This window comes from Haemaphysalis longicornis, unplaced genomic scaffold, assembly GCF_048455015.1.
Source record: "Haemaphysalis longicornis isolate Haplotype H1 unplaced genomic scaffold, Haemaphysalis longicornis Haplotype H1 scaffold_2, whole genome shotgun sequence".
NCBI classification, from domain to species: domain Eukaryota; kingdom Metazoa; phylum Arthropoda; class Arachnida; order Ixodida; family Ixodidae; genus Haemaphysalis; species Haemaphysalis longicornis.
This window is the reverse complement of record NW_027526295.1, coordinates 44826747-44838856: the sequence shown is the minus strand read 5'-3', so window position 1 is coordinate 44838856 and position 12110 is coordinate 44826747.

Below are 12110 nucleotides of genomic sequence, written 5' to 3'. Positions count from 1 at the left end.
TGGCCTGAAGGTACCTGGAACGGCGCACCGGATAAATTCCATAATCATTTTACATGGATCAATGTTCCAGTAACTTAAACTACCCTTTTATTTGGAACAGTGATCCGCATACTTTTATTTGGAACACCGATCCAAACAATTGAGTTGCAAAAATATGTGGGGCACTGTTCCACTTAATTTTCAGAATATGTGGAACACGGTTCCAAATATATAAGTGGAACTTTTTTGCAAAAACGTTCCAGTTACTAAGTGGATCTTACGTGGAACCAGATTAAGAGTGTGGTAAACAGACAGGGAGCCATCTACCCTTCACCTTTAAAACATATCGCCCCGGTTGGATCCAGCTTATGTTGGGGCGCTCGGGGTCCACCGTATCACCAGTACCGTCACCAAGATTGCTCAAGGTGCCCCTTGCGGTGTCCAAATTTATTAAGCTATGGGCCTTTAAACCAAAATAGAAAGCGTTTTGTCTAAATAAATAGTTACCTAATCGGCGAATACCTTTTACGATGAACTTTCCCGCTTGACATACAAATGGTCCTACAAGGAGGGCCCTATTATGAATTATTTTCAAGGAACGCTCGGTACACCGGTAAAGAAACTCATTAATACTGTTATGTCCAGTGTATGCAAACTCAGATCTAGAACTCCAAAATCCATCATATATACCGATTCGGTGAGTGTTGTGCGCGCATTGGCATCACACAAGCCACGCAAAAACAGAATTGTCAATATGCTTATCAGCACTATCATGCCTATATGTGCCCAAAAACTCTTTCTGGTCTTGTGCTGGTTTCCAGGCCATGCTGGGATCGCTGAAAATGATGTTGTTCATGACGGCCGCTGCTGCCGAACTCAGGAACACAGTTGACATAACAATGCTACCACACAGTGACCATAAGCCACAAATTCGACAACTCCTTTGCAACAAATGGCAAGCATTGTGGAATGAACAGACAGATAACAAACTACACGTAATAAAACCAAACTTGGGATAATACAGTACTGACTCACGTAACAGATTCACTGAGGTTGCTTTATTCAGGTAGCGGATAAGACATACACATGCAACACACTAGCACCTGCACACTGGATCTCCAAAACCCATGTGCAGCAGGTGTGAACAACACATATCCGTCATTCACATGCTAATACGATGCAAGGCACTTAACGCAATACGACATAAACACTTCCCACAGCTATACATAAAAAAACATTCCTCTGCACCCCTCGTACTTTTTAGTGGATGTTCCCATGATTTCTAGCAAGCGCTCCTTTCAGTTTCTCAACTACATTAAATTTTTGCACCTTATCGCTTATCATGTGCACTGATCATCTGGGCGCTTACACCAGCCATCTAAATTTTCATTAAATCATTCGACGCATATTTTAACTGCAATGCTTTTTATTTACTTTCACACCAATCTCATGAGGTACCTTGTTCATGGCGCTCTTTGCCACTAGTCGGCCTTACGCCATAAAAAGTGATCAGCAGAACTCCGATGGTCCTCCTCTATTATTCGACAGGAAAGCATTGAATGTGGGAGCAAGAGGTGCTTAAGCGTGTACGGGCCGTTCATCGAAAGGTGGTTTGTAATATGGTAGTTTGTAGTAGGCCCATTAGAAGCATGGCAATTGGTCCCATAGGCCCATTTTAAGAAATCAACCAGCAACAGTTGCGCAAGGTTCAACTAGATAGTTTCCACGTTCTGCTTGCAACGCACGTGGAGTAGGGAAACGCGGTTCTATAAATGTTGAAGTAGGGTGCTTCGATTAACGCGCGTCTTCACCATACGGCAGCGTTCGCATCGAGACACCCGGTTTGGAGCAGTCGAACGCGGGAAATTTAAAATGATTTAGGCAAACATTTGGCGTCTTTACCTTGGGAGGAGCGCGACGCAAGAGGAACAAGGTGAGCGGTAAAGCGAAGGGAGGCATTTACTTCGCACAAGCCAATAAACCCTATCGTCTTTTGACGTGATTTGCAACCGAAGGAGCAGTTACGCGGCCAATTTTTTCTTATAAGGATGCCCAGTAGCAGGAAAAATATATGTTTAAATTTATTGGCTTATAGTTAACGTAAATCCGGTGAAGCATGGGAGCTTAGAGCACGCACGTATGAAAATGAAGCGCACAATCAATCCTACCGATGTTTAATTGAACTTTTGGCTCAGAGGGCAGCGGAGGCTACATGTTTGTTGGGACAATTTGATCACTCAAACCAAAAGTTGAGTGGCTCAGAGAACGGGGAGCTTCTGGAACAATCTTGGAAAAAAAACAAGCGAATGTATACCAGAAAACGCCGAAAATACCTGTTCTAGGTGTGCATTTTTAAAGTATATGCAGTAGCCCTGTTTGAGATATTTTTGAAGCGGAAAATATCTTCCACACAATGAGGAATAAGTGAACGAATTTTTCTGTTCGTTACTGCTCTATGTGGACAATTCCGTTGCTTAAATTCCTAGCTGCGAATCGCTCATAAAAATATTAGTACGGCTACTTCTTGAGAAAGCATTTGGAAAACTTATGGTACACGACATTTTGTAGTTTGCTTGTGAAGCCTCTTTCCTAACACATGAAGTTATCAACTCTGCTCCTTCCGTGTCTGCTTTAAAAAAAGGACGTATCTTCCCCAACCGGTAAGAATACCTTCATATTCATCGTGATATAAACAGTTTCATACAACGTTCCACATCGAATGTGCATTCGTAGTAAATTACAGGACCGGACCTTCGCGTTGGGCGGCACATAAAACGATTAGAACAAAATTATATATTGCTTCTTTAGGCCAGCAAATACACACGCTCTACGTTGTGTTCTATTTGGTGTAGACAAGTGGAGCGCAGGGAGGGTTAGTGGTTTCTTTTTGTAACTGCTTCGAACAAATTGTAGTTTTTTTCGATATTGTGTTACCGAAATGAACAAAGAAATAAATTAGCCTAAAGTGACATTTTTCGCTGAATTAGATTATCATCCTAATACGTTTGCTTTAGTTAGACCACGCCATGGCTCAACATGCTGATGCCCGAGGACTACATAAACGTTGTGTTTTACGTATCTACAGATGCTTTACATAAACTTTGCATTTGAAAGGCGATAGCCTTTGTGGTGCTACGTAAACACAGAATTGTTGGTCTGTCTGTATGTCCCTATGTCTATCTGTCTGTGATTCACCGCAGCCATCCCGCCAAACTGAAACAAAAGCTTTGCAATAGTCTTATATACCCACAGCCAAATGTAAACGTCTATCTCCGTTGTCAATTTTCATACTTTTAGCGCTGTGTCGTCATTTAGTCTTCCCTTGTCCCGTTCCTTTTGTGCTGCTTGTTCGATATGATACTTGTCAACATTATAGAACCGGGACAAAACATTACGCAAATATAAGGCACAAAATGAATACATACGTGATATTTGTAGTGGTCCTTTATAAAATATTTCATGATTGATAGATTTTGGCGAAATACAATACTACATCTACTGCAAAAAAATCACTCCGTCGCTTGCTGTTTCCCGCGCCACTAAAGCATTGGCGGCATATTGGTAATTCAAGCGAGAATAGTTATGAAAGGTTCAACTAGACAGGTTTCACTTTCTGTTTTGAAAGCACGTGGAGTAGGGTAACGTGGTTTTATAAACGTTGAAGTAGGCCGTCTCCATTCATGCTCCTCTGCGCCGTACGGCAGCGCTGGCATCGAGGCACTCACTATGAAGATGTGAAACGCGGTAAAATTAAATGAACTTCAGAAAACCTCTAGCGTGTATACCTTCGGAGGAGTGCGAAAAAGCAGGAACAGCATAAGAGGTGAGCGGGAAAGCGAAGAGGGGCATTTACTTGTCAAATGAGCACGAAAGCCTGTCGTATTTTGTCGATATTTGCAACGCAAGGAGCAAATAGGCAGCCAATATTTTTGTGGTCTTTAACCAGAAGTAAAGCTAAGGACATATATCGACATTCATTATATCCTCTTGATAGGCATTTCACACTTTTACATTAAAAAACAATACAGTTACTGGACCTCGTAAAAATATAGGCTTGCCGTTGATTAACACAGTGACAAAAAAATCAGTAGCGACTTACCTTCTCTAGCATTGACGAAGCCGTATCGTATATAATACAATCCGCTTGGCCGATTTCACCGTACAGAACTTCCTCCTCATATTTTTCCGAACGTGGCACGCTAATTACGGCGTCGCGAACCTTTGACTTGAAGTCGAAGTCTGCTGTCAACTGGGAGTTTTAATAATTGCCTAAATCAGGCGACATATACCAGTAGTTCAAAAAGAATATAAAGAAACTAAAAAATGGACAAAAAATGCATGTCAAGGCGCACTGTACTAATCCTGAAAACAATGAAAAGAACATCTGCGTGACGTGGGTAGTATATTTTATCGCGCTTTCCTGTGACAAAGTATGCATAGGTCAAACAAGGCGTTGTGTAATCACCAGGCTGAGGAAACATTTGACTAAAAAGAGGAACGTCACCTTAGCCAGTCATCCCCAGTGTCTCACTTCGTTCGACTGTCATTTTGATTGCAACAAAAGCCAACAAATAAAAGAAAACGTTAAATCACTCTATACTTGAAAGCCTCTAGGGAAGACATTATCCGGCATTGTATTGCCTCGCCGAGGCGTTTTTGCATACCTATGTGCGGTAAGGAAATCTGAAGTGCTGGTTCAGTGTATGCATCTTGCAATATTGCTAGAGGTCGACGGGGTGGGCCGTGGGGGAGGCCGTATGCTTTCTTTTTTTCTACTTTCAGTGTTTGCAAAATTGTCACGTTTGTTCTCCGTATGGGTAGCCGAGTGCGCAAACGTTCTGACGAAAGTATGGTGTCTTGATTGGACCAATTAAGGATATATACTTTTGATATGTTTATTATAACACCCTTCCTGAGGCAGCCCTTGTTGTGCTTTTTGGTGTGTTGGCGTCCGGCAAAGTTTACGCGCAGGTTTTGTGATGAAGAGTATCCCACTAGTTTAACAGTGAACCCATTTCAGCGTTGTTTTAATCCCGTTATGTAAAATTGAACTGCGCATAGTTACAGCGAATCAGTGCATGTGGTTCCCAGACCGCGTCTCTAAAAGGCATCTTTCCAGCCCCAAATATAAGAGCACCAGCAAGCCTCCTATGACGTCGGCGTTAGGCGGTTTAAGCTTTTGCTTAGTGAGTGGAGTTTTTCATGAAACATGTGACAGAAGTGATATAAACTCTCCGGAAGTGAGAATGCATTGCACTATTCTGCGTAGAACCATATATTATGGGGCAGTTTTTTGGCTACGCAACCTTCAGAAGCTATGGTTAGCGATTTCGTCTGCTCACCTGGGAGAACGTCCACAACAAAACGAATAAAAACAATGAAATAACGTGGTCGGGAGTCCTGAATGCACCAAAACACCAAGAGAACACCAACCCTTTAGTCGACGCGGCGCCGATTCACGTTTCTTTGTCTTCTGTAGAGAATGTCAGCCCCAAATTCAGTTTATTCTAAAGTCGTGCTTTCGAGGGCTAGTAAATGTCTACGCCAACAGCTGTCCTTGTCTGGCAGCAATATCACCGCCCACAGCAAATTCTGCGCATTAAAAATTACTGGCAAGAACGATATCTGTACCAGTTTTTTCTAAAGTGGACGCTATAGAGGCGACAATGGGATCCGTAGCCAGAGGTGGTGTGAGTGGCACTTTAATTTACGTAAGGTATAGAAACGCACCGTGTGTTTAACCAAAAGGCGCTAAAAAATGGTTACACTTGAATTCAAATATCTGCGAAGAAGTGTTTAGGGACACGCACGGCGTGGATTATGGTGTGATTTAACGAGGTCTGAAAACCTATCGGTACTTTTGTCCACTCTACTACAATTTTATGCAACGGCGAAGTCAATTTTTGATATTCAATAAATGAGATGCAATGACCGGTTGGTGCGCGTGTGCAATCCCGATGGTCGCATAGATACTTGAGCGATGTAATTAGGCTGAGTGTGTCAGTAGATTGGGAGCACAAAAAAGTGCCTCACTTTTGTTTGAAGAGCGTTAGAAAGATGCAGGCACCCAATTCTTAGGAGGATGGCGCATTACGGGAAGAAAAAATCAGTGCACGGTTGTCGTTAGGATTTCTCACCACAAGGCTGTTATTGTTGATTTAAATGTTGCTTGTAAGCAACTACGACCAACGTTTAAGGCTGTGCTGAATTTTGAATGCGCAGACGACACTTCTATTTTTGCTAAACTTGCATTCTGCTTTTGAAGATTTCGTATTTTGTAGCGACCCCTGCAGTATTGATACACTGACTAACCATTTTTACAGCATAGGTAATGAATGTATAGCCCAGTTTTTTCCTCACAAGAGCATAAAACGTCATGCCAAACACCGTTGCAAAGCAGGCCAATTAGACAGCTTAAACGTCGAAATAAGTGACTGCGAAAGCGACGCAGTGCTCACAATAATGACGCGGAGTCCCACATTAAGCTGCTAAAATCTGAACTGAAAGCTAAAATGAGTGATGCGAGAACGTTTTACCTTAATACCACCTTAAGCTCTTTTATGAAAAATAAGCCCATTAGGTTTTGGAAAACTATCAATCCTACTTCTGCCCGTCTGTCAACTTTCGGGATAGATGATGTGTCCTGCTCCGATTCATCCACAATTTCGGAAGCCTTTAACAACTATTTCCAAACTGTATTTGGAGATAACAATGGAATGACCCCTGAAATCTGTAGCAGCCAGCAAATAAATTGGTTTCCAGCAATTGAAATTAGTTACACTGGTGTTCTCAACTTTCTGTTGAATATCGACACTACTAAAGCTGCCAGACCAGATGTCATAACAAACATATTTTGAAGCGTTATGCAGATTGGAATGCGCGTCATTTATCAATAGTTTTTGCTAAATTTTTAGAGACATGTACAATGCTGACCGTTTGGAAAATCGTAAATGTAATTCCTGTGTTTAAATCGGGTAATAAGCAACTCATTTCTAACAACAGGCCGATTTCATTAACGTGTACCCGTTTAATATTTTAGAGCACATAATTTATAAACATATACTTCAGTACCTCACTGATAACAACGTTTTGTCGCGTAATCAGCATGGTTTCCGCTCTGGTTTTTCTACAACTACACAGGTCATTGAATTAACTCCGGACATCGCTTCGGCTTTTAATACTCGAGGTCAGGTTGACGACTTATTCATAAATTATAGCAAAGCATTTGATGTGGTGTGTCACAGAAAAGTTCTTATTAGACTCTGAAATAATATTAACGATGACAAAATATTAGGCTGGATAGCTGATTGGCTACGTTTGAGGTGATAATTTGTTACTTTTTAGCATGCGCATTCATCGTCGTGTGCAGTCACTTCCGGGGTACCGCAGGACTCGGCACTTAAGCCCGTATTTTTCAGTATTTACATGAATGATTTCGCACAGGTTATTAGGACACACAAGTGAAGCTGCGATTGTACGCTGACGACGGAGTTCCTTATACTAGCGTAAAAGCGCGTGGAACAATCGATACGGCTGCAATATGTTTGATGTGCTGTTTTAATGTCTTGAACATTTTATGGAACGAGTTCTGGACTCCCCTTCTCCCTTTTGCTCAACTGTTGGGACAAAAAACACACAAGAACACAAGTGACGAACACTTCACATCCATAGTTGTTGAATGCTTCTTCAACAACAGCATAAGTTTTGCTTCGCGAACACTGATTTTATACATGTTGGCAGAAATAAATTGAATCTTCACCTGTTAGTCAGCGCTGTTAATTCTCATTCTCCCCTTAGCCCCGGCGTAACCGCTATTGGATCGGACGAAGATGTAACCCTGGCGGGCATACAATATTCTGCAACTGGCCAATGGTAGGCCATACGTATTTGGCCAATGGTAGGCCATACATGACTGGCCAATAGTAAGCCATCAATGCTTGGCCAATAGTTGGCCATACGGCATTGGCCAATTGTAGGCCATACGTATTGGGCCAACGGTGGGTCAGCCACACGTGAACCTTCATCTGCAGGCGAGATAAGATGACGTACACTATGATACAACGCCTAAACCCAGACACCCTTGAAACACTCCCACACCTACACAAAAAAATGTGGCTTTGGGGGCACATCCCAAAATTTTGGAGGGAGGCTATTGTAGTGGCGTTCCTGAAGGAGGGGAAGGACCTTTCTTCTCCCGCCATATCGACCCATCGCCCTCACAAGCTGCCGGTCCAAGCTTCTCGAGATGATCAACAGGAGACTTGTGTACCTCTTAGAGTACAATGGTCTTCTCGAGAGCTGCCACGCAGGCTTCAGGGCGGGGCGATCTACCACCAATCAACTCATTGAATTAGAGTCATATATCAAAGATGCTTTCCTCCACAAGCAGTAAAATACGACAGTATTTTTTTATCTTGAAAAGGCGTATGATACTGCTTGGTGGTATTGCTCACGACCAAGATGTTCTGAACAAAGTATTTTCGTCCTTTTGCGGTTGGAGCAGCACGTGGCAAATGCGCATTATTTACCAAACACTTATCAAATGACATTTACCAATAAAAAATAGCCGTTAAGGTTTAGGTATAGTTAGAATGGGCACTACCTAAACTCTGTTAATACACTCAAATATCTTGGTGTTGCCTATACGGAAAACCTAAACTGGCCGCATGACATCGAAACAATTGGTGCTAGGGCACTTATAAACCTGGGATACATAAAACCAACACATAAGCACTCTACCAAGAACTGCAAATTAACCGCGTATAAATTGCTCGTCCGACCATTGCTAGAGTACGCCTCAGCGGTATGGTCACGCGATACTGCACTTGACATGAACATGCTCGAGGGCATACAGAAAAAAAGCAATAAGGTTCATTTTCGACCGGCATGACGGCAATTTTTCTCCCTCATCCCACGCATGCTCATTGGCATTAGAACGCTTTGCTTTTCGACGCACACTGGATCGTATCACTCTGCTACATAAGAATGTACACGGCCGCAGTTGCATTGAAGCACCGATTACTTCTTGTCACTGAGTACGACGAGGCACGCGCCATTCTCACCCACTCAACGTTGTTTCCTTCCAGCCATTGGCAAATTCCTTTAGGCATTCCCTTTTTCCAGACATTTTTGAGATTTTTTTTTTTTTATTGGCGAGTGAAGGCCTTAAGCCGGGACACGTGTACAATCTCTGTACCGCGACGACGACGGTCCGAAGTTCCACAAACTGGGGTGACGCGATAATTGACGGGTGAGGTCGCCTCGAGAATCTTGTAAGGACCAAGGAAGCGGTGTAAAAATTTCTCGCAGAGGCCGGGAACGCGGACCGGTGTCCAGATCAAGACTTCGTCACCAGGGGAGAAGTAAACAGATCGATGAGCAGTGTCATAGCGTTGTTTGCGGTCCTGTTGACTAGCTTCAGTGCGCGTGCGAGCAAGCTGGCGGCAATGTGCGATGCGAGAAACAAATTGTTCGGGGGACGATGCAGAAGGGGAAACCGGAGCGGTAAAGAAGCAGGTATCCAAAGTGTGTGAAGGGTGCCGACCGTACACAAGGTAGAATGGGGTGTATCCTGTGGTGCGTTGAACTGCGGTGTTGAAGGCAAAAGTAACAAAAGGTAGGATAGTGTCCCAATTTCTGTGATCAGGCTGTATGTACATCGAGAGCATGTCGGAAAGAGTGCGGTGAAAGCGTTCCGTAAGTCCGTTAGTTTGAGGATGGTAACTCGATGTCATCCTGTGAGAGGTGTTAGCAGCTTGAAGTACATCGGAGAGGACCTGCGACAGGAAGCTCTTGCCCCGGTCACTTAGGAGGACGCGAGGTGCGCCATGGCGAAGTAAGATATTGTGCAAGAAAAAGTGAGCGACGTCAGCAGCGCTGGCCGAACGAAGTGGAGCCGTCTCCGCGTAGCGAGTTAGATGGTCAACGGCCGTGACGATCCAGCGGTGACCAGTGGCCGTCATAGGCAATGGACCGTAAAGGTCAATACCGACCACTTCAAACGGTGTAGCTGGGCATGGAACCGGCTGCAATAGACCGGCGGGTGGAGACGTAGATCTCTTGCGATGTTGACATGGCGGGCAGGAGGCGACGTATTTGGCGACACTGGTAGACAGTCCCGGCCAAAAGAAGCGACCTCGAATGCGCTCGTATGTCTTGTGAAATCCAAGGTGGCCAGCGGTTGCGTCATCATGGAAAGCTTGCAAGATGCTTGAACGAAGGCAACGAGGCACAACTGGAACCCATCCGGCACCATCGGTGTGGTGGTTGATACGGTGAAGCGCGCCATCAACCAACCGGAAATTTCGTAGTTGCCGACGTAGGCGGCTATTAGGTGGTTGCGTCGAACCGGTGAGCCGATCGATTATGTTTCGGCAGTAGCTGTCGGCGCGTTGACGGGCAACCAAGTCGCAGAGATCAGCAGACGTGACATCTATGGGTGCAATGGGCAGGTGGAGCTCATGGGTGGGTGTCACCAAGTCGTCCGACGACTGCGTGAGCGGGCACCGTGAAAGCGCGTCTGCGTCGAGGTGCTTGACTCCGGACTTGTACGTAACCGTAAAGTCGTATTCTTGCAAGCGCAGCACCCACCGACCAAGTCGCCCAGACAGGTTCTTCAATGAAGACAGCCAGCACAATGCGTGATGGTCTGTAACGACCGTGAAATGTCGGCCGTAGAGATATGGCCGGAATTTTTGTACAGCCCATACAACCGCCAGACACTCTTGCTCAGTGATTGTATAGTTCTGTTCCGATTGTGTCAGAGAGCGGCTCGCATAAGCTACGACTCGTTCACGCAACTGGGCATCTCGCTGTAGCAAAACGGCGCCGATGCCTTGCCTACAAGCATCGGTATGGAGTATGGCGGGTTTTGTGTCATCGAAATGACATAGTACTGGTCCGGAAGTAAGTGCCTGCTTGAGGTCTTCAAAAGCTTTTTCGCAGTCATCAGTCCAGACGAAGGAGGTTCCGGAATGCAGTAGCTGGTTGAGGGGCGAAGCCAGAGTGGAGAAATTACGGACGAAACGACGAAAATATGATGCTAGACCGAGGAAACTGCGAAGGGCTTTTTGGTGTTGGGGGCGAGGAAAATTGGCGACTGCGGAAATTTTGTCTGGGTCGGGCCGGATTTGGATTTGGAAAAACCAATGGAACTGTTTTCGATAGAACTGTCTCACAACATTTTCCAATCAGTTTTAGATGCTTTGTGTATTACTCTGGTGTTGCCAAATGTATGTTCTTTTCTTTTTCTGATGTACCCACTCCTGCTATGTCTCGTGTATCGAGGCAGCGCTATCTGGAAATAAATAAATACCTTATAAATAAAATGTTTTCGTAAACAGAGGCTTCGTCATCTGGCCAGACATAAGCAGCAGTCTTAATCTAGTGGGCTATGGTGGCCTAGACCCTATGGAAGGAAAGGATCCTGTGTCTATATTGCTCCATACTGCGCAGTTCTGCCCACCTATGCCGAACATGATCAGAACACAAAGCTATTATGAAGCTGCACCTATTGGGGTTCGTGAGGCATCACAAACTTGTTTAGCTCCAAATGAAGATAGGGAAGTGACGACGGGCTCTTACTTTTGTCAAACAGCGGAGGGTTCAAATCTCTTGAGCACCAAAAACCCACTTCCTACCATTACAAATCCAAAGACCGAAGGTTAAAATAAAACGAGGGGAGTGCTGAATTTACGACGGGCAGGAGGAGGAACCCGTCGTCTGTCAATCGCGGTTCAGACTTGCAACGCACGTTGTGACGTTGTGTTCGTTCGAAAAGCATCTCTGGATTGTTTTGAAGTTGAATAAAATGTATGCGTCAAACCCGGGCATTCGGCTCAGGGCGTTCTCTGCGACTGCACGAAAGAATAGCCACGGGGCTTCAACGCTTTCTTTATGGAACGTACTCAGGTAAGAGAATATCATTGTCGTGTTATGGCCGTGTTCCATTCAATACAAACGGTTAAGCGTTTGTTTACACTTGTTTCGTTTATCGTAAAATGTCCACGCACTCCGGCACTCCGCTGGCAGATCAGCCGGCGAGCCGACGCTGAGCAGACGACTCATCTCTTTGCCGGAAGTGCTTGAAAAAGCCGCCCAATAGCAGGATGTTAGCTCATGACGAACATCTG